This window comes from Artibeus jamaicensis, unplaced genomic scaffold, assembly GCF_021234435.1.
Source record: "Artibeus jamaicensis isolate MK-2021 breed Jamaican fruit bat unplaced genomic scaffold, CSHL_Jam_final contig_466, whole genome shotgun sequence".
Lineage (NCBI taxonomy): Eukaryota > Metazoa > Chordata > Mammalia > Chiroptera > Phyllostomidae > Artibeus > Artibeus jamaicensis.
In genome coordinates, this window is record NW_026521844.1 from 19,295,477 (window position 1) to 19,315,318 (window position 19,842).

At 41.5% G+C, this 19,842-nt stretch overlaps 1 protein-coding gene and 1 long non-coding RNA gene across 2 annotated transcripts in view; one reads left to right on the top strand and one right to left on the bottom strand.

Annotated features, from left to right (window-relative positions):
- Nucleotides 1-12,740, bottom strand: part of PLS1 (plastin 1) — a 95,962-nt gene extending 83,222 nt beyond the window's left edge. Inside the window, exon 1 of the mRNA XM_037153426.2 lies at nucleotides 12,647-12,740. The gene's annotated coding sequence lies outside the window, so the exon portion shown is untranslated. The remainder of the gene's footprint in view (nucleotides 1-12,646) is intronic.
- LOC119055255 (uncharacterized) lies at nucleotides 10,572-14,411 on the top strand. Its single transcript, XR_005083663.2, has 3 exons — nucleotides 10,572-10,692; nucleotides 11,349-11,447; nucleotides 12,192-14,411. It is a non-coding gene; the product is annotated as an uncharacterized LOC119055255 (long non-coding RNA).
- The last annotated feature ends 5,431 nt before the right edge of the window (nucleotides 14,412-19,842 follow it).

Consider the following 19,842-nt stretch of genomic DNA (forward strand, 5'->3'; position numbering starts at 1 on the left):
TCTGAGAATTGTCACAGTCAAGAGAAGCCTACAGAGAAATGACAAGTAAATGCAATACATCATAAATGGAATCCTGAAACAGAAAAAGGGCTTTAAAAGCTAGGGCTTAAAAGCTAGGAAAATATGAATAAACTATGCATTTAGTTAAGAATGCTATAATAATATTGGTTCATTAATTGTAACAAACATACCATGCTAACGTAAAACGTCACAGATAAACTGTGTCAATGTGGGGGCCCATAGGACTCAATTATTTGCTGAATTTCTGTTGATCAAATGGTTGAAAAATATAAAGTTTAACACAAAAAGAAATGCCACCACAATGAGAGACCACTTCACACCCACTAAGATGGCCTTAATCAAAAAGATAATAGTAAGTGCTGATGAGCATATGGAGCACCTGGAACCTTCACACATGGCTGGTGGGATGTAAAATGGTGCAGTCACTTTGCAAAAGAGTCTAGCAGTTCCTAAAAATGTTAAACATTGAGTTACCATATGACCTAGCAATTTCATTTCTAGGTATATGCCCAACAGAAATAAAAATGTATGCCCAAAATCACTGGTTCACAAATCTCATAGCAGCATTATTCATAATAGCCAAAATGTGGAAATAACTCAAATGTCCATCTGCTGATGAATGGATAAGTAAAATGTGATAGATCTAGGCAATGGAACATTATTTAGCCATGAAGAATGAAGTGTTGATGCTACAACATGAAGAAAGCTTGAAAACACTATGCTAAATGAAATAAGCCAGACACAAAAGGCCACATACTCTATGATCCATACATACAAAACTTCAAGAATATGCAAATTTATAGGCAGAAATTAGATGTGTCATAGCCTGGACAGGGTAAAGGAGGGGTGCAATAAGCAATGAGGAATGAGTGCTAATGGATACAGGGTGATAAAAATATCCTAAAACTGTACACTTTAAGTGAGTGAGCTAGACCTCAATAAAGTTATTTTTAAAAACAATCGCATCCTGTGCACCAAGAACACTGCTGGAACACCGTTTACAACTACTCAAGGCAAAGATTTTGACAATGTCTGGTTGATATGAAACCTTGAATGCCCCTTAGAAACCTTGCTGCTTGCTTTGGGAACACCTTCGTATCATGTCCAAGGGCACCGACGCCTGGAAGGAACCTGTGCACACAGACGGTCTGATGAGCAGCACCTGTAACATCATTGCCTCCCTAAACTGTCCACAAGGTGTGAAATAAGATTCAAATGAATATTCCCACTGATATTTAATAAATTAATTTGCAAAAATGTCTATCATTATGTACCCTTTCGGTACACTATCTCAGAATGTAGTCATTTCCTCTGAATTAATAAAAAATTGCAGTGTTTTCCATTCTCCCATTATTTACTATTCTAATTGTACAGGAAATGTAACACTAACCTTGCAGAAATACATCAATAAAAACTTAATGTCCCACAGCACAATACACGTAAGTAGAATCTGTCAGTAAAAATTTAGAAAGTTTAATCTTTTTTATCTTACATATTTGAGATGCATATTAACAGGAAATATAATAACTTTAAAATCAAAACTACTGTGTTCAAAATGAAAGGGATGAAGCTTTCCCTTTCCCATGTTAATCAAGTCTAATTTTATGAATAAAAAACTGAATTACTGTTAACATTAAAAAAAAGTAAAGCCTAAGGTAGAATAAAGTAACTTCTGGTTTTTCCTAATCTGACTTCTCTTAAAACTATAAAAGATACTTTGAAAGAAATAGAACCTCAGTTTATTTCAAAGCTGAAATCACTTTTACATACAAGGATTATTTATATGTAAAATATTATTACATATTACTTTATTTATGCACTAGTTTAGAATGCACAGGAATCTACAAAGATCCTTACACTTTGAATTCAAGCTATGCAGCTATCTCTTGGATGAAGCTGGAGTATCTCTCAAAACTTACTATCAGTAAATCACAGAAAGGGGTTAATAGTCTAAATATAAGGATCTTAAGTCTTTAGTCTACAAGCAAGTAGAAGCTAGTATTAGATATGTAAGTGAGGAGGGGACTGGTACAGTTTCACACATTCCTTCATTCCTTTTTATCTTCCGCCCCTTCAGCGGCTCACCAAGTGCCGACCATGTAGCAGGCAATGGGGCGACAAAGACAGAAAGACGTGGTCCTGCCCTACGTGATCCCAGATGTGGACAGAACTCCGCACAGAATATAAGTTAGTATGAAAAGATTTTTATCGAAAATGTGTACGGTATCTTTCTACCTACACATCTTATCTTATTTAATCCACACAAAATAGAAGAAACTACAACCAGGGTTCCGACAGGCTGAATGACTGAGAGGGTCTCCCACCCCTGGAACCTCTCCGCTGCGGACGCTAGGCAACGGGGGCGAGTCGTCACCTCTGTCCCGCTCATTGCTGCTTCTTCTAACATCAGCTGACAGTAGCAGGACCGGGGTGACAACTGCTACTTAAAAATCCACCCTTTTTTTCCTTTTCCCACCACAATGTAGTTCTCAGCACAGGACACTTTTCAGGAAACACGCACAGAAGATTCTCAAAATCTCCAATGAGACAAAAATGACTTCCCCATCTGTGGGCACTCCCTTTAAAAGATGGACAGAAGGGAGCCCCCTGGCCTTTGTGCCCTCTGATCGCCAGACAAGCTCTTCAGCACTAAAGCAGTAGATATTGTTTAATTTGTAGCTAGAGTACTTCTGAAGAGAGACCACAATGCTATTGGAATCTTTCCACACTCAAAGTCAGCCTGGGAGGATCTGCTCAGGACACTGTACTCCTAGCCTTAGGTTTAATGTTTGAAATCCCCTGCTTCACAGAACAAGCCAGAACAAATACATTTATAATCACTAAACCTAGTGATGCATTTATTTACGTATTTATTTTTGTGATCCATTTATTTTTGTCTCATTTTTATAATTCATCTTTCAGAATTTGAAATTGGTTATTCTTCTATACTTTGCATATTTTTGAAAGAGAAGCCTTTAACAACGAATCAATTTTTGCAAGTCTTGAAATACACATATTAAAACGAGAACTAGGAAAAAACATTTTTAGGTCAGTGCACTGTAAAAAACTGTGGCTCCTCCTTCTCCAGTGTGTTTGGAGGTAAGAAGCCTGTGGCAGCCAGGGTAAGCCAAGATAAGCCTACAACTCAACACTGCCTACAGAATAAGCCCAGACCCCCCAACCCCATGTTTAAAATGTTCCACATCTGCCCTTTCAGTCTCAGCTCCCCATTCTTCCAGAATGAAGCAGAGTACTCACCCAGGCTGAAGTTGCACTTCCCCACTGTAGCTCTGTTTGGAGGTTCAGCGGCCCCACTGTCTGGAATGCCTCTCCCTCTTACACCCCCCCACTGACCACGCTCTACCTGGTGAGCACCTGCCCATCGTTCAATGCTGAATTCGAACGCCCCATCCTCCATTATTTTCTTTATGTAGATATGCTCCTTCATTTCAAAGGGGTTACAAAGCTGCATAAAATAGCAATTTTCAACCAGTGTGCCGCAAGAATTTTTAAAACTTGCAACATCTGACGTTTTAGTCAGGGGCACCAGCCTCTTTTCCCTTAGATTGTCAAATAGGAAAAGGACAACTGCCAACACAACAGCCATCAGCTTAAATAAATCAAAAGTATACCAATTTTTTGTCAGATCAGCAAAAAAAAATATTTTTGGTGTGCCACAGACTTTTCGTCGTAACTAGTTGACGTGTGCCGCAAGACGAAAACAGTTGAAAATCGCTGGCATGAAACCGCACGAGGCGGCATAAACCACCATCCCCTCGTCGCTGCCCATCTGCGCTAACGACTGTAGTGAACAGTGAACCTTCCATCTCGGTTCTGTCACCCCTGGTTCCTGCCTCCCTTACTGTTCTCAGCACCAGCTGCCTCGGCTAGAACCTGAGTTCACGTGTGTTTAATCATCCTACAAGACTAGGTGTTTTTTGAGGCAGGGAAAGAACTTTCTGCAAGTGTGAGTTCTAGCTATTCCAAACACACTTGTTGAAAAAGTTTAACATTATGTCCAGATCAACAAAATAAAACCCCAATACATACATACCCCTCAAGTATACTAGTCATTCCTCATTGGTTTGGGTCAGCTCCTAACATCATCTAACTGATGTTGGCTGCTTAGCTTTTGCAGGTAGAATGGTTACACTGGCTGAACATGAATTATTTTAAAACATGAAACACAAGAAAAAGGCTGGTTTCTTGGCCAGGAAGGGAGTGGAGGGTCATAGAGCCACATAAGAAACTTCCAGAGAGCAACAAGGGGCACAAGGCCACACCCACTTGGGAAATGAGACTAATCGAAACACAATAGAAGAACCAAAAAACCTGAATCATCCATTTTTGTGATGATAGTAAAATTCCAAGAAAACAGTTTTTTTCTAGCTCATCTAACTCACAGCCCCATACTCTTGCTGGGTAGTTCCCAGATCGTAACTTCGGCCTTATCTAGGAACTGGCTGAGATGAAATTCCCAGGCCCCCACCCAGACCTAAAGAATGAGAGGAATTCTGGAGTGGGAACCCAGGATTCTGCTACTTAACCAGCTCTCCAGGTGATTCCTATGCATGCCTAGGTTTTAGACACATTCAAGTACCGCAGTGTCCTGAATGGGGCAGCTCTTCTCCGTCTCCATGCTTTTGCTCATGATATCCCTTCCCCCATGGAATGCTCTTTGCTCTCTTCTCTGTAGACTGAACTTGTACTTTCCTTGCAAGGCTTGGCTCAAAAGTCTCTATATCTTCCTCAACCCAAATTAATTACTTTCCATTTGTGTTCCCCCAAGGCTTCACCCCACTTGTCCCCCTGGTGCCCACCCCTGTCACCAGCTGTCCCCAGTCAGCCTCCTCCATCTGACGGAGAACCAAGGGGTGCAAAGACTGTTCTAGCTCACAGTCCTGCCTGCCAACCAACTCCATTTAATCATGTCCCTTTGATTTTTGCAGAGGAGAGAAAACAGTTTTCTGGTACAAGCCTCTGAGAGGCATCCGACCTTTTTCTCCAACAGTGGAAATTAATAAATATGCTGGTGAGTGAAATCTGAAGTCTAGGGGGCAACCGAGACATCACTTAAAGAGCTACACCATCAGAAAACACATTTAGGTTTTGGTAAAAGTCAAATATAAATGTCATAAAGAAATTATTCCTTCTGGTCAGTAAAAGAAAAAATAGGGATTAACTGGAGGAGCACGAGATTTGGGGCCAGACTGAAGCTCCAAGAGGACAGGGACTCCATATGTGTCTTGGCCATCACTATGGTCCCAGTGCTGAGCCTGCATTGTGTCAACGTAGAAGACACAGGTGCGAGGTCCACCTGTGCCACTTCCAAGCTAAGTGACTTCAAACAGGCAAGTCATTCTCAAAGTCTTGGCTGCTTATCAGTGGAAGACAGCAAGGTCAGACATTTATTATTGTAATTATAATAAATACTGTACTGCTTTACCTTGCAGTTTACTAATTGCTTTCATGTGCAATGAGATGTTTAATCATCAAACCTGCAGTTAGAGAGGCCTCCCTTCTCGTGGGGTCAGACACAGAAGCACAGACTTTGACTTTCCATCCACAGCCCCGACCACAGGCCCACAGATCTGAACTTTATCATAAGGAGCTCATTCTGACCAGCCACTAAACATTTAGAGATTCTTAGATTACTTCTTTCCATGGACCATGATCCTGGCTTAACTTGGCTGTTTGAGAATAAGAAAATGGTTCAAGCAAATTGCTATTACTGTTATTTTTCCAGACTTAGTTCACTTGTATGACAGCTTTTGCTAAAAAAAACATCTTTGGTTTTTCATGAGCTGTGTTTCATGGCTGGCACCTCACTGACCTGATAATACTGAAACTCTTTAAGAACTGGGCCGCTCTTGGAAGCATCCCCGAGGCTAGAGTGTCCCCGTGAAGCTGAACCCGAGGAGCCAGGAAGGAAAGCAGGACTTCACAGTAACAGAATGCTGACCGCATTCAAGCGAAGGAACACAAGAGGCTTTGGGGACTGTTGGTTTGTCCTCAAAGGCTGCAAATACTAACCTGGTATCTAGCCGAAGGTTCAATTATGTCGTAACATAACTGATATTGTGTTGATATTATCTTTCCACCCAAGTACCGATGAACAGCATTAAATCCCTGTGCAGAGAGCATTTGTCAAACCTCAAAATTCTGGTTTGTACTGATTTTTTTCTACAAAGGACACAGTGAGTATATATCATCGAGGGCAAAAAGAGAAAAAAAAAGAAACTAATATAGCCATAAAAGACAGCATTTAAGATAAGAGTGAAATGAGTAAAAAAAGTCTACTTGTGCCTTTGATCACTCACCGTAAATGAGTTGGTTCTGAACCTACTTCTCTTTTATTTCAACATTTTAATCTAGATTATAAGCACCAGCTATGGGAATAATGTGTAAATGAAGCTGGTACTTTCTATCTAAGGCATTCAAATTGCTTGATCAACATCAGTTTTCAGTCAAAGACTGCCATGTGTTACTTTGGATCTTACGATTGTGACCTGTGGGTTTAGGTTTACTGATTTTATTCACCAGCCAAGGGGGTACCACATGGGAATTCATTGTTGGGGAGAAGGTTTAGACAAACAGACCTTGGCCCAAGGCATAATTAACAGGACTGATCCTTCTATACACATTTACCAATGTCTTCAACTCAAATTCTATCCAAATTCTATTTTGACAGCACCAGGAAACTCTCGTGTTTCAGCGTTCTCCAACAAACAGAAGGGGCTTTTGTCATTTTTTAGTAAAAATCCCTGGGACTAGACCTTTAAACCATTTAATTTATCGAGTTTCTCAATAATAAAATAAATCTAGTTTCCTCTAATACTTTCAGTCTCTATGGTCAACCATCGCCCAAAATCTTTTGCGTTTTATCATAAAGAAAGTGCCCCCCCCCACAGGACTTCTTCCCCCTTACTAACACACTCCTCCAACCACTATCAGGAAAGACGGTTTCTCATGTTTTCTTCGTGTAGCGTGTCTGTGTGCGGTCAATCACCATCCACATATTCTCACGGTTTCATAGCTCCAGAAGAGCAATCATAAAAACTCAGTTCAGTATAAAGTCTAAAGTCCCCTTCACAACTGGACCTTATGAACAAACTATCTGTATATCCACTGGAAAATATTCTTTCTGATGAAACAAATGTTTTCAATAAAAGAAAGGCTCTCCGAATCCTCACTCCGCCCTCGCCCTTCCTGTGTGCGCTCAGCATTATTACTACTCAGCACTCGTTTTCGCAGCGGCCATGCTGTACGCTTCTCACCAGAAAAGGCAAACTGGGAATTCCCACACCGCAGTACTGAAAAGAAGATGACCACAGTTAACACAGCCTCGAATCGCAAGTGATTTACATACATCAGCAAAATGTCCAGCAATCAAATTATACAGCCATCTTGTAACCAATAAACCTAGATGGAGCGCAAAGGCCTTTCTCCTCCTCCCTGATTTTCATCATTATCAGGAATAAACTGTTGATTCAGATCTTTGTTCAGGGAGAGAGCTGGGTGGTGTGATAAGTTCCTGGATGTTGAGATGAGTACTGGGTGAAGGCCAGAAGCAGATGGCCTTTCCTCTCACATCTGAGCACAGGCCCTGAGGATGTGCAGAGCTGATTCAGGAGAAGGAGAAGCAGAGGCAGGAAATGGGAAGAAGGCTCCCACAGCACCAGGTGGGGTGGAGGCAACACTCGCAGCTGGATTCCATTTGGAAACCCTTAAGAGATTAATTAGGTTCATGTGTGTGTGTGTGAGGGTGGTTGGGGGGGGGTTAAAATTTTCTCATATCCAACTCCACTGGTCAAATTTGGGCCTGCTAGTCCGGCCTCTAAAACTTGTCTCTGCCTGGGGCCTTACCTGCGGGATCTACACACATCCCCCACTGTGACAAGTCTGCAGTGACTTCAGAACTTCCAGATACTGAGGGATCCAGAAGAAAGTGCCCCCGTCTGGATTCTCCCTGGGGGGTTTGACCATCGTTCAAAAGCCTGAGATCAGGTTAAGGGTTAGGACCCACTGACTGGAAATTCCAGAGCACCCAGCAGTGGATCCTACCACTCCATAGGAAAAAAGTTCTCACAAACCTGCCCACCCTGCAGTCTGTTGGCTCATACACAGGGCTTCCCATGCACCCCAAGTCCAGAGGTATCTCCTGGGTCACTAGCAACTCACCTTTATCACTTCAGTTCCTCCTGAAAGAGGGAGGGAGCAGAACAGAAATAGCTTTACGGTATACCCAGAGAAAGAGCTGCTGTCTCTCCCTCCAAGAAAGCTTCAAAACTAAAAAGGAGATAGACACTATGTGGAATAATTTTAAAAACAAACAAACAACTAAGTTTCATCACTGTTGTTTTGTTTCTCAGATTAAAGTCTCGCTCATAGAATGTTGGGAGTTTCACCAGCCAAAATCTGTAACTATTCTGAATGGGTGCAGCCTAAGCACCTGTCTGGGTTACCACAGATAACATTTTGCATTTTGTTAAGATATTCATTGAAGCTCTCAGTGCATGAGGTCAGGCAGGGTTGGAATCAAAGCTCAGTTCAGCCATATGTCAACTGTGTGACCTCAGAAATGGTATTTTATCTAAGCCTCAGTTTTCTCCTTTGTAAAACAGGAAATAATTGCATCAATCTGATAGGATGATTTGTTAAAATAAATGACATATTGCTTACAAAATGTTTGGCAGTGTTCAGTTTAGCCATGGAAAACATTCTATAATAATAGTTACTAATATTACTATTATTTTGAGAAAGTTATTTAATATAGTCATTTTAACTCTAGATTTTAATATCTGGGCATTTTTAAGTGTATGAGACATTAACTTCAACATATCACCTGATTTTGCATTTGGCTGTCCAATCAATTTTAACTAATGTCCTGAATTTAAAGTAAGTCATGCCACTCTACCTGCCCAATCCTCCCCTTCCCCCGAGGAAGCTGTGTCTCTGCCCTGAATGACCCTCCCTTCTGAATACTTCTCTGAGGAAAAGCAGCACTGCCAGGGGACCACAGTGACCGACTGCATACACATGAGCCACCAACAGCTCAATGCAAAGGCTGTGTTTTCATTTGCAACATCTGTTGTTCCAACTAAACAAATATTCCAAACTGGGGTTTGGGTTCTGAGGAAGTGACTTCTGTCTTGTTTTTACAGGGAGAGGGTATAATTACAATTCTTTCTCTCTCAACCTTGTGCTGAATTTCCTGGGTTACAAACAACAGAGCCACCACTTAGCACCTCCAGGTACTATGTAGACAGTATACTACATACTGTCTCTACCAAACACATTCTCAGTCCAAGGCCTGTGGGCCGACCTGTTTACGCCTTCTGCCTCTGACAAGCTGAGCTACAGTGACCCTTCCAGACTCCTCCTCAACTCCCTCAAATGCAGAGTCCCAAAACCCCAGTCTTACCCCTCTCTACGTACTCAGCTGTCACTCTGTGTACTCAACCTTGAAGTGGCCCATCATCCCTTATCTCATCTCTTCCAATGACAAGATATCTGCCCATCGACCATCAGGTTCCTGCCTTTAGATTGATCTCCAAGGGCTTTATATCCACAGAATATTTCAAATTGGAGTGTCCTGCTGCCAACTCAGCCTCATCTTGGGGCCAAGAACCTCGAAATGTAAGGGTTAATGAAACAAGCATGGGGCGAGTAGTGAGAAAACCTGAGTAGAGGCTTTGGCTATACCTCTAACGAGCTTGGTTAAGAATATCTCAGTTCCTCCTCTATATAAGGAGGAGATGGTCTGGATAAAGCTCTAAATGCCCACCCTGTCTATGTCAAAATACAATATTTATTTTTCCATGTATTATTCATGCAAATAACCAGCAAATAACTATTGAATGTGTAACACTGCAAAGCTACTGTGCCTGGAATTATGACCGATTAAAGATCATCTGCCAAAGAGCTCATCATCTAGGATGGTGAATAAGACAATCACATCAATAACTGCAAGAAACAGAAAGAAATAAGGTCGTAATTGGATGTACTTCTAAGATAAAAAGAATATTACACACCTATAACCAACACGCCAAGCCTGAAACTAATTTTCAACATACTTTCACCAGATGCATTTTCTTTTACATCATTTCTTAAAGTGTGTGCTCTCCACTCTGCACTTAAAGTGACAGGCTTCAATCCAGGCCTTGGGTGGGCAACAATCCCCTATCATAAATTTACCTCCGTCCCCAGCACTTCCCTAACTGTGTGATCTCTCATCAAAGTATGAGAATCACCTGGTCAAGCTGGTTTGACTTAACAACTGCTTGCTACAGCCGCAAGGTGGCTTCCCCCATATTACAGAACGTCCACATCAAATCCCTTTAAAAACTCTGTGCTTCACTTCCTCCCTCCCACAGACAGTGGCTGAGAACAGACTTTGTACTTTGTGCTAGGTGGGATGTCTAAGTCACAAATTTTAACCTCCAAGAGCTTACGTACTGGTCAGGAAGTCGGTGCATGTGCTGAAACACAACAATTCAGAAATCTGAAAACAAGGAGGATACCAGCCACCCAGACAACAGCACTAAATGCTAGAGGCTGCAGGAGATAGCTACTTTCTGGCCACAGTAATCAAGGGAAGCTTCTAGGAAGAGGGCACACCTGAGCTGTTCCTGGCAGTATGGGCTGGACTTCAGGGAGGGCGGCAAACAGGTATTCTGGCCCACGGGCCCAGTGAGACTGAGATAGAGGATGGCAGTTTAACGACCAGCAAATAGTTACATGGGGTTTGGGTGAAAGAATACTTTCTATTTTTTTAGAAAGGATCCTTGTTGAAAGAACTTTATAAAGTACTAGCAAGTTTAGTAGCAGGAATAACTAATTATCTGCCTAAGTCTGACTACAACAGTAGAAAGGTGTAGATGTTTAACAACCTAACCCAACTGTGAAGAGAGAATCAGCAGGGGGGTAGTAGAAGGAGCGCTGAAAATCAGAAAACCTGGGTCCCGGGCCCAGTTTTGCCAAGGAAGGGCTCCAGCAGCCACAGCAAGTCATTTAACCTCGCTGGTCTCAGTTTTCTCATTTGTAAACTGAAGCAGCTGAACTGGCTGACCTGGAAGGTCTCTGCAGTCCAGAACTCAACGAACTGTATATTATTTCTGCCATTAAAACATTCATCGTGGGGGGTGGAGGGAAAGTCAGGTAACCTTTCCATGCAGGTTTCTCTTCTTGAACTAAACATTTCTTTTTCCTGAACTTATCAACTCTATGTATATGCCTCCCACGTCATAAATTTAAAATAACCTAAATAATGTTCTCTGTGTGTGTGTGTGTGCCTCAAAGCCTAAAATTTTGTTTATGGCTCCCAGGTTATCCAAGAAAGTTGTGCAGCCTTAGCCCTGTAGGAGTGTAACCAATACCGCAGCACCAGGAGAAAATACCTCTGTATAAGCCACAAAATGTGACAGGTAAATAAGGGGAAAAAAATGAGAACTCTTGTTGCTCATCTAAAAAGACCACTTTCTTTTTTATTCTTTTTTAAAATATATTTTATTAATTATGCCATTACAGTTGTCCTATTTCCCACCTTCATTCCCCTCCATCCTGCACAGCCCTTCCCCTACCATTCCCCCCTTAGTTTATGACCACGTGTCTCAAGTTCTTTAGATTCTATATTTCCTATACTATTCTTGCCCTCCCTCTATCTATTTTCTATCTACCATCTATGCTACTTATTCTCTGTACCTTCTCCCCCCTTCTCCTCCTCCCACTCCCCTGTTGCTAACCCTCCGTGTGATCTTCATTTCTATGGCTCTGCTCCTGATCTAGCTGTCCTCTTAGTTTGCTTTTGTTTTAGGTGTGTTTGTTAATAAAAGACCACTTTCTTTAATGAGGCCCGGAATAATAGTTACATAGAAGAGTAGGGGGGAGTGGATCCTAAATTTTAGAAAGTCTCTACTTAAAAATGCAGCTAACCTTGGCCAGGGAGCTCAGTTAGAGCATTGTCCTGATGCACCAAGGTTTGGGTTCCATTGACCCCTCAGGGCACATACAAAAATCAACCAATGAATGCATAAATAAGTGGAACAACAAATCCATGTCCTCTCTCTCTCCCTGGTCTTTCTCTGAAATCAATCGATAAAAAAATTAAATGCAGAAAGTTTTGGCACTGAAATTCGCTGTAAGTTTGCTTTTTTTAATGCCGCATGCAGAGGCGCCCTGCTCCCGGAAAGACTCCAAACCCAGAAACCACGGATGCGATTTCACTCCAGCCCTATTGATCTTAGGCACCAAAAGGCGAACAAACCCGGCACGGTGTTCAAGCGAAACAGGCTGGATCAGAAAACTGCTGCTGCAGCAGCAGCCACCCACCCGAAGTTTAAGACAGAGAGGAAAACAGCAAAGTTAACAAAATGCCTAACTTCACACAGGGAATCATAACACAGTTACCAGGTTTACTGTGTAAGCAGCATACACCGGTGTACACAACTTAACACCTGCCCTAAAAGGGCAGGAGAGCGCCCGGACGCCGGCGAGCAGCCTCCACCAGAGCAGGGGAAACCTGGAGAGACTCCCCTTATGCCGCTGTGAGCCAGCGACGAAGTGAAGCTTGTATTCTGCCTGTGGGTCCAGCCCCCCTGGGGTATCCCACGACCAGACCCCGTACCTCCAGCGGACGTACTGCCGGCGGCTTTCAAGTCCACTCTGCAGCTACCTCGCTGCGCTCTCCTGCGGCGCTCACGCCACTGCGCATGCCCGGCCGGCACCTAGGGCCAGCAAACTCGGAATCCACTTGCCGGGTTTTGGCAGCAGCTCCCAGGGAAAAGGATCCCGTCTAAGAGCCTGCGTTCCACTGGAGCGCGCTGGGAGCGGCGAGGGGGACCAGTGGTTGAGCGTTTGGGAAACGTTACCCCCGCTACCCACGTACGCAGCCTTTACCCTTCTCCCCGCTTAAGATGATCACCTACATCTCTGGGATGAGCTTAGCACAGTAGTTCTCACTGGAGTTGTTAAAACGCAGATCCCACACCTGAGTTTCAGATTCGGTTGGTCTAAGTGAGGCTCAACAATCTGCATTTCTAAATTTTCTCAGGGAAAACTGTTGCTACTAGTCCCCACACCAGGCTTTGCGAACCGCTGGTCTAGAGAAAAGGGGATACTTTTCTCTCCCCCTCCCATTTTGGGGATTTCACAAAAACATTTCCTCTTCATTTAACAGCCCCACCTGCTTTAATAATAAGTAAATAAGTACACCTCACACTCAAACAAAGGTGAGATATTTCTTCTAGCACGTGAACCAAGTAAATGGAATGTAGCCCCAACAGTGCTCACATAGTTTGCTAGCGAATCTATTCTTGTGGTCACTTCAGCTCTGCTCCGGCAAACAAAAAGGGTCCGTAATTTGCTTCCCCTTTAACTCAATTTAAGTCCAGTGTGGCTCCTCAGTACCTAGCACAGTACTGAGTACAAAATAGGTACCCAAGAAATCTTGAAAAGATATCAGTAGGGCTGGAGAGATGAAAAGATGTTAAAATTATTTTAGGAACCCAAAGGAACTGGTAAGCAATTAAATATGGAAGTACTGGGCCAAGGTTACGAAGGATGGGGATTTTTTTCCCCTGCCTTTCACCTACAGAAATCAATGGATTTAGTATCCATCTGAGTCCAGATACACGGAAAGAGCTGAATATGTAAGTTCTCACAAAAATATTTCTTAAAAAGTTAAACACACAACTGCCATACAAGCCCACCATTCCATTTGTGAATGAGAAAGGGCTTCTGCAATAAAACTTACCAGTCCAGTGGCAGAAAGTAACCTCACAGGGTGATCTGATCAACTCCTAGCGAGGCAGATCATGGTAAGTAGTCAACCCAGGCATATAACTTCTTTAGTAAAATGTTTATCTTCCCCTTACACAAGCCTTCTCCAGTTGTTCTTTAGGCATCTAAATTAACACACATTTGAAATGCCAGAGTATTCTTTGGAGTATTTGTTCAGACCCCTCTGAAGCACCCAACCTCAAAAAAGCCCATAACCTTAACTCACCCATAATCAAATCCACGCCTCACTTTCTCCCACCTGCATGTAGTTTTCCTTATGCTCCCTTCTTAATTCCAAATGTGTCATTCTCTAGAACATTTGAATTCTTGCTTCCCGGCAATTGTCCTAAGTTTGGCTCACATAAACTCATATAAAGATTCTCTACAGGTTTGGGTGTCTCTTAAATTAACACAATCATAGGTATTACCCAAGAGAAATTAAAACATATGTTCAGCCCTGACCGGTGTTGCTCAGTTGGTTAGAGCATCGTCCTATAAACTGAAAGTTTGCCAGTTTGATTCTAGGTTGGGGTACATACCTAGGCTGTGGGTTCGGTCCCCAGTCAGGGTGCATAGCAGAGGCAACTGATCGATATTTCTCTCACATCAGTGTTTCTCTCCCTCTCTCTCCCCTTCCCCTCTCTCTAAAATCGATAAGCATGTCCTTTAGTAAGGATAAAATAAAAATAATAATAAAGTATTGTCCTTAAAAATGTTTAAATACAGACTTGAACATTTATGGAAGCTTTTTTCATTATAGCTGTAAACCAGAAGAACTCGATGTCCATCAATAGGTTAGTGGATCAACAAACTGTGGTACATCTTTGCAATGGAATACTACTCAGCAAAAGAAAAGAAAAGAAAGAAAAAAAGGGAGGGAGGGAAGGAAGGAGGGAAAATACTCATACATGCCTCAACGGGGAGAAATCTCAAAACCATTATGCTGAGTAGTAGATGCCAAAGACAAATGTGTGGTTTCATTTATACAGAGATTCCGAACCAACCTATAGTGGTAAAAAGCAAATCAGTACTATCATGAATTTAGGAGTGGAGGGAGGGATGGGCTGGAAAGGGGCAGTACAAAATATTTTGGGGAATCATGGAAACCTTCTCTTGATTGTAGTGAAGATTTCATAGGCACAAACTGTCAAAACAAAATCATATATTTTATTTTTTAAAATATTTTTAAATTTATTTTTAGAGAGGGGGATGGAAAGGAGAAAGAGTGGGAGAGAAACATCAATGTGTGGTTGCCTCTCATGTGTCCCCTACTGGGAACCTGGCCTGCAACCCAGGCATGTGCCCTGACTGGGAATCGAACCAGCAATGACCCTTTGCTTCACAGGCCCATGCTCAATCCACTGAGCTACACCAGCCAGGCCTAAATTGTACATTTTAAATTAAAAGTTTGCAACACCCAATTTGAAAAGTTACAAACCCCAGATGTGACTTATAAATGTATTGCTGATAAAACTAAGATATTTTCCAAAAGTATTCCCCAAATATAAAACAGTAAATAGAGCATATCATTAGAAATGCACACCCGTGAATAATAATTATAAAGAAAAGTGTCTGCTGAACCTATTATATCACTAACAATCAGAAATAAGGTTTTCAAACTGTGTTTCCAGGAACCTGGCTGTCACGGAGAAGATAAAGGAGCAGGGCTTTGGGTCAAGGCCCCGTCCAGCCGGCAGACTGCTACATCCAGACTGGGGTACCCTCTGAGATTGTACTTGATAAAAGGGGTCTGCTGATAGTTAAAAGAGCAATAGTTTAGTGGGCACAAGCATTCCAATCATCGAAAGCATACACTCTAGTTGTAATAACCATATCTTTCAGTTTTTCCCCAATAGTTCCAAAAATATTTCTTTATCAAATGAATTTATACCTAAGCATGTGTTTCAAGTGATGGTTGGAAAAAATAAAATCAACTGAAATTGAGATAAGAATAATTCTCTGGCTCTTCTATAGCTTATATACAATTTTAGTAATATGAGAATATTAATAATAAATGTTAATAACATAGCTAAGTTATTTAGCTCTTACTATGTACCAATAACTGTTTTAAGCACTTTAGAACATTTTTTCATTGAATAACCATGACGACCCTATTTAGGTATTCTCTTTTTATAGGTCAGGAAGGCACAAAATATTATTTTTCTCATAGTACAGCTAAATGAAGACTAAAAACTAAATTGAAAACTGTATTTTATACAGCTACAATCTCTGCTGATTTCATACTTTAGGGCAAAGAAGGGTGACCAGGCAGCTTTCTACATCCTCCATCCCCCTCCCCCACACCTTGCCCATCCTTATATGGAAAAAATGAAATCAGGTGCAACATTAACTGAAACAGACAGGAAGTATGAAAAGAGCTGTAGAGAGTGGCAGAGACAGTGCATTGTCCCCAAATAGCTTTTTGTTTATGACATATGGGTAACCCTGCTCTTGGAAAGTTCTCATTATGTCATTTTACTTCTATGAAAGACCTACAATAAACAGTACTTGTTTTTGCTAACTGAAAGAAATCTGAAGAGGGCCTTTGCTTTCAGAAAAAGAAAAGAGAAGAAAAAAGAGCGTCCAGCTCTCATTTTGCAGCAGCCCTTACAGAGGCAGGTGCAAGCTCCTGAGCAGCACGAGTGGCCACGCCCAGCTCCTTCCCAGGAACCGCGCGCAGCAATTCCGCTTCAGGTTGCCAGGGCTTTGGACTGTGTCTGTGAGCATCTCGGTTTTATCTGGGTTCGTTTTTTGTGCATCGTTATCAAGATTGTCCTAAGGTATCAGAAAAGCCTAAGAGAACACATAAGGGTATTACGTTTAGTGTAAAACTCGAAGTAAGTAAGCATATTTGGCATGATTCGGCAAGTTATTTGGAAGGTCTAGGAATGCTAAAAACCTTTTCCATATAAATTAATGGCATTTGGTTTTTTGTTTTACTTCATTTTGACATATGAAAACCTTCCTAGGAAGACTCTACTATTGGATAGTGGTAAAGCCTGTGTTTATGCAGTGGTGGCATATCAAAATAATGGGCAATTATGGACTAGTTAGTACCAGGCACTGGTGGATTGCCCCAGCTTTCTCCTTGGATGCCTTCTTAGATAGTCAAGATTACGTTTCCCAGGTTCACTTTTAGCTAGCAGTCCAGATATGAGTCGTGTAAGACTTGGTTGAAAACTGAATTGCGTGAGAGAGAGGGAAGGCATGACCCTCTCTTGGTGGATTCCTAACCCTTTCAGAGTTAGCAACCTCCTTGACAGGTATTTGGGAGGGTCCTGGAATTCTCATGACAACGTCTGTTTCTCTCAAAGATTCCGTATATAAACCTATCTATCTTAACAAACTGCTTTACTCTTAAACTGGCAAAAGGTACATTAATCCTGAAAAACACACTATCCATCTGGGAAACATACTGTCTTACTAAAAAATGATCAGTAAATAAGTAAGAAAATGAATACAAGGAAACCATAGTTCAAAAATCTTAGTAAAAAGTACAGAATACTTTTAACCTTGGGGTTAACCTTCCTAAGCAGGACTCAAAACCCAGAAGCCATAAAGGAAAAGATGGAAAGATTTGGTGTAATAAAAGTTAAAATTTCACCCTGGCTGGTGTAGCTCAGTGGATTGAGCATGGGCCTATGAAGCAAAGGGTCATTGGTTTGATTCCCAGTCAGGGCACATGCCTGGGTTGCAGGCCAGGTCCCTAGTAGGGGACACATGAGAGACAACCACACATTGGTGTTTCTCTCCCACTCTTTCTCCTTCCCTTCCCCTCCCTCTAAAAATAAATAAAATGTTAAAAAAATTTCTTTAGAGCAAGAACCAAGTAACAGACTAAGAGAAAATAATCTTAGAATGTAAATCAGAAAAGGGTTAACACCTATAATTTATCAAAATGCCCCTGTAAGTCAATAAAAAGACAACCAAATTAAAGTTAATAAAGTACTAAATAGAAAATTTATAGAAAAAGAAATCCAAATATTAATAGTCATATGAGTAGACGTTTGAACTTGCTGGTAAGTGGAGAAATGCATAGAAATATGCATGTATAGATACAAGTGCTTTCCCCAAAACCAGGCAAATCAGAACCTGCGGGGTTAAAAGCTTCCCACCCATATAATTTCAGCTTGTGTAGGAAAGGTTAAGAACTATTGTTCTAAAACACATTAACTCAAAGTATGGTCCTTGGACAAATAACATCAGCATCACCTAGGAAGGAGGAGCTTGTTAAAAATTCAGATTATTGCTGGCCAGTGAGTGCGGTTCCGTTGGCTGGAGTCTCATCCTGTAAACTGAAAAGTCTGGGTTCGATTCCAGGTCAGGGTACACTCCCTGGGTTCCAGGTTCAGTCCCAGGTCCGGGGTGTGGGCAAAAGGCAACCGATCAAGTTTCTCTTTCACATTGATGTTTCTTTCCCTCCCTTCCTCTCTCATTAATTTTTTTAAAGCAAATTATTGCCCTGAACAGGCTCAGCTGGTTGGAGCTGCATCCTAAATACCAAAATGTGGGTATCTGGTCAAGTCACATACCTAGCCTGCAGGTTAGATAGAATCTTTCTCTTTCTTTCTCTCTCTGTCTCCTCCTCCCTTCCTTCTTCCCTCTCTCTCAAAATCAATAAACATATCCTCAGGTGAAGATTTTAAAAAATGCAAATGATTGAGTTCCCTTTAAGGCACATTGAATCAGAATCTCTGGGGCTCAGGACCCTGTTTTAATAACCCCGCCAGCCATGTGATTCTGATACATTCTCAAGTTCAAGAACTCTGAAACCTCTGTGCTCAGGCTTCAGGCAGCCTGTTAGCTAAGATGCCTCCTGTGCTCCAGTGTTTTTGAGTCGTCTGACAAGAGTTTGCCTGCCATGTTTGCTCCACTCTTCCTCAACTACCTGAATCATCAGTTCCTACTTTTGAAATCTAATACTTCATCCCCCTCCTTCTCCTTTGTTCAAAAATGTCACATACCCTGTGTTGCCTCACTGTCATTGGAATGTTCATGAACATGTGAATCCCCATGGACATATATTAAACTTTTGATTTGTGTGCTGTTAATAATAAAAAACAGAGAGCCCTGGCCGGTGTAGCTCAGTGGATTGAGCATGGGCCTGCGAACCAGAGTATCGCCGTTCGATTCCCAGTCAGGGCACATGCCTGGGTTGCAGGCCAGTTCCCAGCGGGGCACACACGAGAGGCAACCGTACATTGAAATTTCTCTCCCTCTCTCCTTCCTTTCCCCTCTAAAGATAAACAAAATCTTATTTTAAAAAAAACAGAGAAACCTCTCTCCTTGAACTTTATTTATATTATAGAGCCATTGGAAGGATAACAGCAGATGAAACTATTTTGAGAAAAATAAAGGTAATGATTACAAATGCAAATAATCATCCCCATGCAAACAAATTTGATATAATCTTACCATCATACTTAACAACATAAGTGATAATAATTTGCTACTGAGATAGAAATCTCTTGGACATATGGGAAAGTAGTCCATGTCCTTATTTCTGATTCGTCTCCAAATATAGTGGAGTCCTAGTTCTGTTGGGTTAGACAAAAAGTTTTAGTTTTTTCCATACGATGGCTCTTGTAGCGCTTAGTTGTCATTAACTTCATTCAGAACAATTTTGTTAGATTGTATTGTGACAGCTGCCATATCAGCGTGCATTTAAAAAAAATCAAAATTTGTGAATTTTTGTGCAGCCATTTTAATATTGAAGATGGAAGAACATACACAATGTTTTCAGTGCATTATGCTTTATTATTACAAGAAAGGTAAAAATTCAGCTGAAATGCAAAAGAAAAAATATTTGTGCTGTGTATGAGAAGGTGCTGTGGCTGATACATGTCAAAAGTGATTTACAAAGTTTTTTGGAAATATTGACATTTTGGTGAAATGATCCTTTGCTCTGGGGCCGTCTTATGTATTGGAAGATGCTGAGCAGCACCCCTGGCCTCTACCTACTAGAAGCCAATAGCAGGAGGTAGCTGACATACTCTTGTATCCAAGTCAATGTAGTTATTGATGAGAAAGAAAAATGTGTCC